This window comes from Silene latifolia, chromosome 10, assembly GCF_048544455.1.
Source record: "Silene latifolia isolate original U9 population chromosome 10, ASM4854445v1, whole genome shotgun sequence".
In the NCBI taxonomy this organism is placed as follows: domain Eukaryota; kingdom Viridiplantae; phylum Streptophyta; class Magnoliopsida; order Caryophyllales; family Caryophyllaceae; genus Silene; species Silene latifolia.
The window spans coordinates 61274506-61288711 of NC_133535.1; the positions used below are offsets into that span (position 1 = coordinate 61274506).

General features: G+C 41.0%; 1 non-coding gene across 1 annotated transcript; it reads left to right on the forward strand.

The window, feature by feature from the left end:
* Positions 1-567: 567 nt before the first annotated feature.
* On the forward strand, positions 568-673 carry LOC141609888 (small nucleolar RNA R71). Its single transcript, XR_012527794.1, has one exon. It is a non-coding gene; the product is annotated as a small nucleolar RNA R71 (small nucleolar RNA).
* Positions 674-14206: the final 13533 nt, after the last annotated feature.

Here is a 14206-nt window from a genome sequence, read left to right on the forward strand (position 1 = left end):
GGAGGAGAGAATGAAGGAGGCTTTTGAAAGCCTTGTTGAGCCTTATGAGGAGGGACATATGGCTGCTGCTGCGGAGGAGGAGGGGTAGGATTGAGCACATTTTGACTTGTCCACCTCAAATTGGGATGGACTGCTCCTTGGTTATTATAATAGGAACCCCCTCCTTGCTTGTATTGTTGAAAAGCAAGGACCTATTCCTTCTCTGTAAGACAGTCAACAGCAGTATGACCGTCGTTGCTCCCACACCTCTCACATGTGACGGTCTCCCCTCTAGTAAACAAATGGACCGTCTGAGGCTCCCCAACAGAATGCAGCTCCAATTTATCAAAACGAGCATTCATGGCTTCCAGCTGAGCCACGACTGCCTTATCAACCGCGTGAACTGTTCGAATAACATCCCTCGGGTTCCCATACTCAGCACAATGGGTCTCCATTTCTTCAATAATCGCCCATCCCTTATCATCATCAGTATTCTTTTGGAATCTTTCGTTCGATGATGCGTCAAGTATAGCTCTGTGATCATCGTACAACCCATTGTAGAACTGATTGGACAGAAACCACGGATCAAAACCATGGTGAGGTAGAGACCTCACCAACCTCTTGAACCGGCACCAGGCTTCATAGGAAGTTTCATCTGGTGCCTGCTTGAAACTAGTGATCTTTGCCCTCAGCTGGTTGGTGCGCTGCGAAGGGAAATATCTCTTATAAAAAGCAAGAGCAAGGGTCTCCCAGTCCGTGATCCCTGCAGCCGTACGGTCCAAGTCAGTTAGCCACTCTCTTGCTGAGTCAGTCAAAGAAAAAGGAAACAACACCTCCTTAATCTTATCTTGAGTTACCTCCTTTGTGGCGGGGATAGTAGAACAGTAGTCCGTAAAGACCTCCATATGCTTCCTCGGGTCTTCACCTGCCACACCTCTAAAAAGATTTCTTTCCACCAGATTAATATAGGACAGACGGGTGTCAAAAGTATTCCCATCCTGAGTCTGGAGATTAAAACCCTTGGGAATAGATGATGCTTTAGGCTCCGAATGACTTGCAATATTCGGCATCTTTACTGATTAGTTTACAGAACTGAGATTATCTTCTACTAAAGATTGATCTTCTGTAAATAGGAAATGTTGCATCTCGGGTTCGAAAGTACTCAAGTCTTCCTTCCGTGATTCTCTTTGCAGACGGATTATATGCCTGAACAGTCTCTCTAGCTCAGAATTAGCTGAAACTAACTCCAACCTGTTTGACCTGGGCATACACAACACTGAAAGAAAATAAATAAGAACTGTCTCAAGGAATAAGAATTCCCTAAGACGGATAAAATAAACGAACCAAAAACAGATAGGGCAATTGCCTCCCCGGCAACGGCGCCAAAATTTGACAGGGCAGTCGTATACCTATCAAAAATAACTAACTAAAATAACTATATAGCTAGGGAAGTCAGGTCGATCTCCTCAGGGAGGCAAGATATCTGTAAAGAGTCCGTCTATTTGGTCACAAAATGGGGGGTTTATAATTGATTTTCTAAACTAAAAGGTGTAAAAAAAAGAGAGGCAAGGAAAGAGCAATGAAGGCAGAAAATAGAGATAAACTATCAATAAAGAAGGGACATGTCAGGACTTTGGTTCACTACGGTAGTCCAGTGACTCAACTACAAATAGTCTAGATAAATTACAGTGAGACGGATATGGAAAGGTCCTTCCGGTCCACTTTCTATCCTAGATTTCCACTAACTTAACTTCCGTCCTCGTCAGGGTAGTCTACTGTTCATAGCATGTCTATTTAGTCCAATCTTCCGATCCAGGATTAAATTTAACCAGATTAAAGGGTGACTCAGAAGCGTGCACTCAACTAAGTCGGTAAATACAGTTATATATCTATGGGGACAGAGTCTCACAAATAATTCATCTAACCTATTCACTACATCGTCACATTTCTACCGTAGATTCCCTAATCCTAACATGAAATGATTTAGCTACTCATGCTATTAATATTGTAAAGACTAATAACAACGAAATAACAAATCTTAAACATGATAAAACAATAATAAAAGTGCATAAATGAATTAGGGCAGAAATTAAAGAGAACAAAACAAGTAATTAAAGCAAATAAATGAAAGATTAAGATTAAAGAAGAGAGATAGATTACAATCGCAAGAATCCGGCGTAAAGAACAACTAAATCCGAGCGACAAATAATCCGAAAGCAAAGTTACAGTAAAGAGTTTTGAGAGAAGAGAGTAATAAGCAGTAAACGTAGTTCCTAGATGATTCAATAAATGATAAGATGCCTAATGACCTAATTATTGTGCGTTTAAATAGAAATAAGCTAAGTCCATAAGCTAAGAATAAGTTCGCGAACTAATTAAAGCCCATTAAAGACCAAACCACTCGATCGAGCAGTTTGAAACAGCTCGATCGAGTACTTCTTCAGGAAATCTACTCGATCGAGTAGAAATAGAGCTTGATCGAGTAACACCCAATTCCAGCACTGTCGATCGAGTAAAACAAACCACTCGATCGACCAACTCAGCCACAAAAACCACTCGATCGACCAATAAAAGGGCTCGATCGAGTGTTCTTCCTCTGAAACAGCTTCAACTCGTAGCCGACTGCTTCGTAGACCGTTCCTTCACGCATCCCAATGCAAGATCTCGCTCTGAAAAATCCCGTCTCCTCAAAATGTATGCAAAGTATGACGAAAATGGTACGATTCCACTACTTTCATGCTCATCCTTACAAAACGGACAAAACGAACCAAAGTAGCCAATTCGAGGCATAATGCAATATAAACAGTACAAAAGTAAATGGAAATACGTGCTAAAATAGGATAAAAAGACTATACAAAATGCATGTATCACTATTATAACATTCCATAGCCATTTTATCCGGCAAATGCTTTCTATTTTGCTTTCCTAGTGCATTTCGTATGTTTTGTAGGAAGGAAGATAATTAGGCGGAATTCCCGCCTCCCGTGCATATTTGGAAGCTTATTGATGATATTGGATGGACTAGTACAAAAGAGGAGGCATGAACGAAAACCAACAACACAAGAATAAGGAGTATGCAAAAGGAGGCAAAGCAAGAACCACTCTGAGGAACAATCCGAGCGTCCCGAGCAGAAGACGCTCGTCTCCTCACCTCACAATCCGAGCGTCCCGAGCAGAAGATGCTCGTCTCCTCACCTCATAATCCGAGCGTCTCCCTCCTTGATCCGAGCGGATCGTGACAGCACTAGCGTGATATGCTCATCTCCTCGCAAGACTTGTATTTCTACACTTTAAAACTTAGCATTGTTATTTACTAATTTATCCTTACTTAACCTAGCAAAGAACCACTATATATACTCCATTTTGTAATAATCAAGAGGATAAGCCCTCTTAGTAGGAAGTTCTCATAATAGAAAATCCTCTTAGATTAGATTAGGAATAGATTACAATAGATTAATCTCAATTATTGCACATTAATCTTTCCTTAATTATTGTTCAAGTTTATTATTATTGGGTAATTGAAGATTATTGGGTTATTATTGGAGAATTGACAACTCTTCATCAATCAATCAAGTTCTCTTCTTTTATTCTATACTTTATTATTTGGATCATCTCAAGTTTGGTATAATCTCTTTACTCTCTACTCTTTATTGTTGATTTCCTCATCTTCTTATCATGACTATACTTGTTGTGATGATTGACACCATTAATGACATGTTTCCCATGATAATAAGTGAGTAGTCTTTTAGCTAGGATTAATGGGGAATTAGGGGAAACAAACATGTGGAATGATTCATACTTAATCTAATATGTTTTCATATTTAATTTGCTTGCTTGTTGTGATTTCAACTTATGCACGTGTTATGTTTGATGAAATGCGAGCCTATGAATCCTTGCATTTTTTACCCATCACTTATCTTTTCAATGAGACTTGTAAGACATAAACCAACTCGAGTCTCATTAGACCATGCATATAGTTGAATAGGAAGGACTAAGTCGACTTGTAGGTGTTTACAATCTAATCGATTCGGCTCCGGGACCCAAACCTTCTTAGGGATTTTAAGATATACACTAACTCGATCTCATCACAACAATAAATGCTTGTATCTAGTAGAGAACATGTTTGTATGATCAACTCCCATGAATCTCCTATGAACCCATGATATCCTAACACTTTTAGTCATTTGTTTACATCCTTCCTTTTATTGCTTGTTCTACTTTATTGTTTGCATTAGTTAGACTCACCAACTACAAACCCAAATCAATTGTGACACTAGCATAAATTGAGATAAATAGATTTAGAACCCAAAGCACACCGTCCCATGGATCGACCTCGACTTAACGACTAGCTAGTTGTTTGTTGAGAATATAAATGTGTTTGATTGGGAGACACGACGACACCTTCCATCAGGCAGTAAGGACCAAGGTAGAGGAAAACTGGCTGACTCGAGTTGTCCAACGCCTGACTCGAGTGAGTCAGGCCACAACTCGAGCGAGATGACGAAGGACTCGAACGAGTCACAGCTCGACTCGAGCTAGCCACCAAAGAACTAGCACGAGTTGGATGTAATACAATGGTTTTCTATGCTTTTGAGTACTCTATCGAGTGGGGCTTACTCTGTCGAGTAAGTAAGTTTGATTTACGAAATAGTGTACTGTTAATGGGTACTCGATCGAGTAAGTATGGCACTCGATCGAGTAAGGGTCACTCGATCAAGTAAGTCGGTTCTGCGGGTTGTTTTAGCCGGGTTTTGTTAGCAACGCGTGATTAATATTTAAAGTATTCCGTCAGTTCCTTTGTCACTTTTATCTTTTCTAAAAACCTATCAAGAGAAAAAACAAGTTACGTTACTTTTATCTTCGCGCTGCTATTAAATCTCAAAGGCTAGGGTCGTTGGATCGTCGTGTTCTTTATGTCGTTGAGTTCGTCGTGTCGTGGGTAAGAACCTTGTATAGTTTTTATACCTTTTCCTTGATTTTGTTTAAAACCCTAATTGGGTATTTTGGGGGATTTTGGGAGTATGATGTGTATTAGATAGTGATTGTATGGTTGTGTAATCATAGGAGGTGGTTTCGTAGAGGAGCAATATTGAGTAGCTGATTTGTGACGATCTCGTGATTTGCTTATTCCAGGTAGGGTTTCCCTACTCGGTTATTGATTACATAGTTGTTGTGATGGTTGTGTTTATTGTTGATCTATAACGTATTGGTATTAGTGTTGGTGGTGTTGTTGTATAATTGGTTGTGTAATTGTCTGTGGTTCACGAGGCGTGTCCTCAGCTGAGTTGAGTCACTTGCGGGAGTGGCTTCACACCCTTGATTCGCCTTCTGTGGAATCCGCCACAGGAGGGGATGTGCAGATTAAGGAACATGGGTTATTGCCCGGAATAGATGAGCGGGGATTTGGTGGGTACAACTGCGGTCCCTCACTGGCGGCTTGGAATATCTGTTGCGATGGGTATTCTGGCAGGACTACACACTTAGTGTATAGTCAGGTGTGTTGAGTTATGATGGAGTTGGGGTGATTGTATGATGTATCTTATGTTTTGTGATTTTGGGTAATCAGTAACTGACCCTGTTTAAATGTTTTGAAAACTGTGGTGATCCATTCGGCGATGGTGAGCAGTTATTGAGCAGGTATGAGATGGTTTGCACAAGGGAAAGCTGGGATCGATGGAGTCGTCACTTGTCATTAGAGTCTTCCTCTGTGTCATGAACTTAGTTTTCTTTCCAGTTGGTTTGGTTTTGGAACATTTGTACCTACTTTACAGTTTTGGTTTTGGTATTGTAATCACTTAAACTCATTTGTAATCACTTTACATTGCCTCGGGTAACCGAGATGGTAGCATTTCCATGCATTAGGTGGTCCTGGTAAGGCACCTTGGTGTATGGGGGTGTTACATTAGAGAGTAGTGAAGACCATTTCAAGTGTGAACCCCGAGGAGCTGCTCTAGGTCTAGCAAGGCTATAGATCCTATTAATGGACCAATACTTTATTTAAGCCCTTAATTAACCCTAAATTTATACTTAAGATAAATAATCTTTTGTAATTAGTTGGAGGTAAAACACTTTAGACTAGAACTAACACTAAAAATCTTAGTTAATTTTTCCTTAATTTTTCTTAGATCTACTCTTGTAATTAAAGATTTATTGGGTTTTAATTTAAGAGAGTGACAATTATTCATCTAATCAAGGATTTCTTCTTTGTTCTTCCTTATTTTGTTCACCTCTTAAGTTGGTATATTTCCTTAATCTCTACTTAATCTTTTGTTGAATCTTTGTTAATTACATTGCTTTGATCATCATGTTTTCCTTTGTTATAAAGTATGACACCATTATTGACATGTTAATCATGATGAGTTGGGAATAGTCTCTTAGTTAGGGTTAATGGAAGATTAGAATTCATGCTTAATGAGTCTATATTATTGATTGAATGTTGTGATTTCAACTAGTGCACATATTATGTTTGATGAAAATGTTTGATTGGCAACCTAACATGATTCTCTACCTATTCAACTTCTCATATAAGATCGAGAGTCTTAGGAGTAATTACCATGCATAATGTTGGTAGGAAGATCGGGTGTACGCGAGAGCTAGCCTAACTCGACCTAGGTGTAACCGTAAGATCGAGAGCCTCAGTTCTAACCCGACTACAACTTTGATTAATCTTAGACTCATTAAAATGTGAATCTCCTTTTGTTCTCCCCTATGATCCAATGACACCCTGGTGTTTTCCTTATATTGTTTACATCTTATTCTATTTACTTGCTTTAATTTTCATTTATTTACATTTGATTGTTATTCCTTGTAGTAGTTTAGAATATAAACACAACCTCAATTTGTGACACAAGAGATGGCTATTTGTGATTTATAACTCTTTTGAACAAACTGTCCTTTGGGTTCGATCTCCAATTAGACCTATACTAGTTGTGTTCTTGAGTATAAATTATTGTTGATTCGGTGTTGTGACGACCTAGACCCTATCAACAAGCAAGACGGACCGTTAGATTTATGTGTTAATTTGTAATGTACTTGGTTATAATTCTTACATTAAAATTCACATGAATTGCCATAATACGTTTGGTTGTCATGTTCAAGTTGGTTTCCTAGGAGTTTTCAATGACTATAAGGGAGTAGGTAGTTAAGTTTTCTCCATTATGTTGGAGTTGGAAGCTGTTATGGAGTTTGAAACTTAACCAAACAACCTCCAAAAATCCCGAATTCCCATGAATATATTGGGTAAGTTGTTTTTATTACGTAAGTTAAATTAAATTACATCATGTGTTAGAGTTCTGCTCCACAATTTCCTCTAATCCCATTGTGAGACCGTCTCATAGAAAAGTTTGTCAAATTTTTCTAAGCATGAAACTCTCTTTATAATCCTATTTACCATCCCGTTGGAAGATTAAGAAGCTAAGAGCAATGCATTTTTTTATTTTAGTGCGTCCAATAAGTTCCAACTTTCAAGCTAAGTTATCCTATTCACCATTAATTCGATTAGGCCCTAAGATTATTCCCGGCATATATTCAACTTGTGTACGTGGACCAGAAATCACCAATCTCTTCATCAGCCTTCTTCTTATATACTCCGTAGCTTTGTTAATGTCAAATAGTATTGGTGCAAGCTCTTAATTTAATTATTTACCCAGCCTTTAATAAGGTCTCTCTTGACGAATATATGAGCCAGGCCAGGGCCGTCTAATACATGTTTTAAAAGGTTCTCAGAATGAAAATAATATGGTACTGACATGAGATTTTATATGTTGAATGTTTGTGCATGATAAATTAACAACATAGGACATTTGAGGGTGCCGATACACGATAAACGAATCTTGGACAAAAATCAGATACTCTGATAAGATAACAAATTATGTAATTATTCAATAATATATCCTAATCTAACTTAGTATTTATCTTAATTTAACCAGAATGTTCATTCCTTCACAATGAGTTACCTAATAGTACCCAAACAAACCTTCACCCATGCTTATCCGTCTCTCATCTTCACTACATACTCCATTACATATTGTACTTCATTAACGACATCGAGTATACGACTTCTGAGGCATGCTTGTCCATAGTGGATTCCTGTGAAAACAATGTAGACACGATCAACAAAGCTCGGGAATCATGGACATAATGAATTACACAATAACCACTTATGTAATATAATTATAATTTCAAGCATAACATTAAAATATTAGAAAGGCTAAAAAAGATGTTAAATTTGTCGAATCAACTATTAAACTTTCGTAAATTTATAGGCTTAAAATATTGTAGGTTTGTTTCCCATCACCAGTTAAATACTCTACCTAATTAGGCTTAGAAGATAGAGATTTAACCATATTCTTATTTATTACTATATTATTATAATAAAACTTTAGTATTTTTTAAAAGTTGCTAGGCTTAGAAGATAAGATTTAGCTATATTCATGTTACTAGATTAATTAATATAATAAAACTTTAGTATTTCGTAAATGTGACTTTCTGTAATCACTCGAAAAAGTTTCCTTTAATAATATAGATTGATAAATAAGATAAATAGATATAGATATTGAATATTGATGAGTGCTAAGACCTTTATGTAATACTATGGAATTCCTTAGGCTAGTACTCGGCCGAGTAGAGCCTACTCGACCGAGTAGTGTAGTTAATGTAGTCTGCTTTGCTACTGCCGAAGAATACTCGGCCGAGTATGATGAATACTCGACCGAGTATAGGATACTCGGCCGAGTATCCGGTCTGGCAAGTAATATTTCAGCGGTTTGATTCGGGAGTAATTAGGGATTATATATTCGATAATCAGTTTCTAAAACGTCATTTTGCAAACCTAATCAAATTTACGACACTCTAATCACTCCCAAATTTCTCCTCTGTGTGTGTGGACATCGTATCTATTGCATTCAATCTTTCATTCTTCCGTCGGTAAGTCGTTATCCCTATGTTGTTGATGATTAATTCTAGGGTTTGTTTTATCCCTGAATTGGGGGAAAATGGGATTGTGCAATGTGTAATTGTGTTATGTGATTATTGTTTAGGCGAGGACTTCGTAGAGGAGCCATTCTAGTGCTTGATTTCCATCATTGCTGGTTATTGCTAAGGTAGGGTTTCCCTACTCAGTCTCTGTTTGTTGATTTAAGATGTGGTTGTATTATAATTGTTGTTATCTGCTGATCATCGGAGTGTCAGTGTTGTGATGGTTGATGTGATGTTGTGGTGTAGTGACGATTGTGATTGTGATTGTGATTGTGTTGTGATGGTTGTGGTGGAGTCACTTGCGGGAGTGGCTTCACGCCCTAGTTCGCCCTCCGTGGAACCCGTCACGGGAGGGGATGTGCACATTAAGGGACAGGGATATCGCTCGTTGATGAGCGGGATTTAGGTGGGGATTGGCTGTGGTCCCCCACTGGCGGCGAGGATTATGTTGCGATGGGTAATCTGGCAGGGCTACACACTTCGGTGTGTAGTCGGTTACTGTGTGAGATAGAGGATTGGGGTTGGAGGATGATCAGCTGGTTACCTTGTGTATTTGTCTTATCTTGATTGAACAGTACTGACCCCGTTGTTGTTTTGTAAAATCTGTCGTGATCCATTCGAGGATGGTGAGCAGGCTGTGACAGGTATTGCATTTGGTTAGCTTGGGCGGTCATGGGAGAGTCGTCACACCAGTTGTAGTATCACAGTTGCGAGTCTTAGTTATGGCTATGTAGTTGTTAACATTTGGATTCACTTTTGTTGGATTTTGGATTATTGTAACCATTTGTATTTACAGTACTTTTAATAAATGTGTTTGGGACAGACGCTTTTGATATATACTAACCTCGGGTAACCGAGATGGAAACATCCTTTCATGCTAGGGTGGTCCTGGTAAGGCACCTTGGTATAAGGGGGTGTTACAAAGTGGTATCAGAGCCGACGATTCCGGCACCTAAAACAAATGAACCCAATGAACTTAGGGAGTCTAAATAAAATGAACCCGAGGAGAGTTGTTTGGAGCTACCGCAAGGACTCGGGAGACGTCCCGGAGTCGCAATATGGCCCTCACTAACTCAAGCCGGTCACTGGGGAATGTGCTGAGAGTTGCTTAATGCATGTGTATGTATGTTAAAGTCTAATGGTTGGAACATGTGGTAGAAGGTGAATGTGTGTGTGAAATTGGTGAAAGAATATTGAGAATTGGAAACGAAGTGAAAAGAATTGTTATGTGAAATCTTGGAAAACGGTTTTAGCAACTAAATGATTGGCATGATACATGTTTATTATGTGGCATTCAGATTTCTATCGTAATATGTGTGATTGTTGGGATAGAAAGCATGATAGGAGATACTGTGTATTATTTTTAGCTCGTTTTGGCATGACTCGGCCGAGCAGGGCAGGTACTCGACCGAGTAGGGGGTACTCGGCCGAGTAACCAAGCACTCGACCGAGTGTTGTTTGGCAATGAGTAGCAATGGCTACTGGATGTGTTTACTCGACCGAGTACTTAGGTGTACTCGACCGAGTAGGGAATACTCGGCCGAGTGTGGTTTATACTCGATCGAGTATGATTCTTGTGAATTTGACGTTGGCTACTGGAGTGGATTACTCGACTGAGTATCAGTGATACTCGACCGAGTAGTCCTTACTCGACCGAGTATTGCTGGATACTCGGCCGAGTGCTTCTTTGGCGGAGGGTCATTACATTTTGAGCCGTAGGCTTTTGTGCTTACGTTTCCTTGTTTCTTATCAGCTCAAAATGCCGCCTAAAATAACTGTCGCGCAAATTCAAGCTTCTGAGATGACCATTGATGAGATTGCTCGTATGATTGAGCAACAAGAGGCTCTTCTTGAGGCTCTCAAGAATGTGGGGAAGGGGGGGGAGAAGCCCGTGGATGCTACTCAGCTTAGCATCAACATCGCCCGCTTCAACCCACCCACCTATGAGGGCGTTGGGGAACCTAACTTGCTTGAGAAGTGGCACCGTGAGATAGAAAGTCTCATGGAGGTGTTCAAGTGTCCACGGGATATGATCGTCGAATAGGTGGTGTACTACCTGAGAGGTGAGGCCGCCGTGTGGTGGCAAAACGCCAAAGAGGATTCTAGAGCCTACTACCAAGCTGAGGGTTTAGGGGCTATTCCCTGGTCAGGTCTGAAGAGTGCCATGAGGGAGCAGTTTGTGCCGGAGCACATCCGACACAAGATGAGATCAGAGTTCGATTCCTTCACCATGACCGATGATATGACAGTCACCGAGTACTATCACCGGTTCCAAGAGTTGTCTCGTTATGCTGAGGATATGCAGCTGGGGCAGAGGGGTTTGGCTCTTCGATTTGAGAAGGGTTTGTCCGCTAAGATCATGAACCGTCTACCAGCTGGAGTCGTCACTGATCTTAAGGATGTGTACCTGAGAGCTGGTCAAGCTGAGAGAATGGTAGATCTCTCAAAAGAGGTTACAGAGAGGACTGCTGCGGAGAAAAGGAAGGCTGATAGTGGAAACAACAACCAGTCGGGTAACAAGAAGGGAAACTTCAACCATGCTAAGGCTTTTTCCGGTGGGGCTGGTTTCTCTGGGGGTTCTCATGGTTGGGGATGAGGTGGTGGTCGGAGTACGAGCGACATCTCCAACCTTACATGCTTCAACTGTGGTGGTGTAGGCCACAGGAGGCGAGAGTGCACAAGTGCTAAGACTGGGGCAGGTTCGGGAGCTTATCAGGGGAGCTTCTCTTAGGGGCCGAGTCAGAGCTTTGCTAGCAACCGGCCGGGTGGATTATGGGGCAACCGGGGTGGACATAGCAACAATGGCGGTTATAACCGCAATAGTGGTGGATCTTATCAGCGCCAGAACAACAATGCCACCCAGGATTCGACAGCCAAGTCGAGTACTTCCAATGCTTCAGTCCAAGGAGGAGGGCAGAAAAGCAGTGGAAAGCTCTTCATGATGGATAAGCAGGAAGCTCAGGATGATGCACATGTAGTCACCGGTACCTTTCTTGTTCATAATGTACCGTCTTTTGTTTTGTTTGACTCGGGGGCAACACATTCTTTTGTGTCTAGGAGTCATGCTTTATCTATGGGGTTGGGGGAGTTTGAACTTATAAAGGATGATGTGTTCATACCTTCTGGGGAGTCTGTGTCTTGTTTCAAGTTGTATAGGGGAGTGTCTATGATAGTTGGAGGGGTAGATTTACCAGTAGACCTGCTAGAGTTTCCTATGGATGGGTTTGAGGTGATTGTCGGGATGGATTGGTTGGGTAAGTATGATGCCAAGATAGATTGTCGGCAAAAGAAAGCGTCTTTAAGGGGTCCAAAGGGTATGAAGGTGTCTTATAAAGGGTTTGTTGTTAGACCTAAGTGTAAGTTCATAGCTGTGATGACCTTAAAGTCATGTTTGAGGAAGAAGTGCCCCTTGATTCTTTGTCATATGAGAGATAGCCGAGTAGGGTCACAGACAGCTGTTGAGATACCAGTAGTGGGAGAGTTTGATGATGTCTTTCCTGAGGAGATACTGGGGTTACCGCCAAAGAGGGATGTTGATTTCAGCGTGGAGCTCAAACCAGGAACAGGTCCTATATCCAAAGCACCATACCGTATGGCACCTAAAGAACTAGCTGAGTTGAAGAAACAGTTGCATGAGCTGTTAGACAAGGGTTATATTCGGCCAAGTGTGTCACCTTGGGGAGCTCCAGTATTTTTTGTGAAAAAGAAAGATGGGAGCATGAGGTTATGTATCGACTACAGGGAGCTTAACCGTGTCACAGTGAAGAACAAGTATCCTTTGCCTAGGATTGATGACTTGTTTGATCAGCTGAGTGGAGCAGGTGTGTTTTCCAAGATCGATCTGAGGTCAGGTTATCACCAATTGAGGATAGCAGATGAGGATATTCCAAAGACAGCTTTCCAGTCTCGTTATGGTCATTATGAGTACGTGGTGATGCCTTTTGGTTTGACCAATGCACCAGCAACTTTCATAGATTTGATGAATCGGATCTTTACACCGTTCTTGGATAGGTTTGTGGTTGTTTTCATCGACGACATCTTAGTCTATTCCAAGACTAAGGGAGAACATGAGGAGCACTTGAGGATGGTTTTGCAGACTCTGAGAGAAAATCAACTTTATGTCAAGCTATCTAAGTGCGAGTTCTGGTTAGAAGAGGTGGCTTTTCTGGGTCATGTGATATCTAAGAAGGGGGTGTCCATGGATCCTAGCAAGATTGAGGCTGTGACCAAGTGGAAATCACCGAAGAGTGTCGCCGAGATTCGGAGTTTCTTGGGCCTTGCTGGCTACTACAGGAGGTTCGTGAAAAACATTTCTACCATAGCACGGCCTATGACAGCTTTGATGAGAAAAGAGACCAGATTTGTTTGGGATGAGAGTTGTGAGACGGCGTTCCAGACGTTAAAGGAACGTTTGACCACAGCTCCTGTCCTAGCTTTGCCAGAGGGATGTGAGAACTTTGAAGTATATACCGATGCTTCAAAGAATGGTCTGGGTTGTGTTTTGATGCAGGCAGGGAAAGTTATAGCTTATGCTTCAAGGCAGTTGAAGCCATATGAAGAGAATTACCCTACTCATGATTTGGAACTGGGTGCAGTTGTTTTTGCTCTTAAGATTTGGAGGCACTACCTTTATGGGGCAACCTTTAAGGTGTTTTCAGATCATAAGAGTCTAAAGTATATCTACACTCAGAAGGAGCTTAATATGCGGCAGAGGCAATGGATGGAGTTGATCGGAGATTACGATATGGAGATCATCTATCACGAGGGTAAGGCTAACGTTGTTGCAGATGCTTTGAGTAGGAATAGCGTTCATTCGCTATGTACGGCCATGTCCTTGCTGAAGTTGAGGGAGGAGATGTCCAAGATGGGGATCTGTATGATAAGGAAATGGGACACAATCGGGGATTTGACGATTGAGCCAGACCTGTATGAGAACATCAAGAGTAAGTAAGAGCTCGATCCTAAGATCCAAGAGTGGAAGTTAAGGGTGGAGAGCGGCACAGCTTCCAGGTTTTCTATCCACACATATGGGAGTGTTCGTTTTGATGGGAGATGGTGTGTTCCTGAGGATGCAGAGTTGAGGAGAGTGATCCTAACGGAGGCTCATTGCACTCCATATTCGGTTCACCGAGGTGATGGTAAGCTTTACCAAGACCTTAAGAAGAATTTCTGGTGGCCAAACATGAAGAGAGATGTAGCTGAGTTCGTGGCTAGGTGTTTGACCTGTCAGAGGGTCAAGGATGAGCAGCGG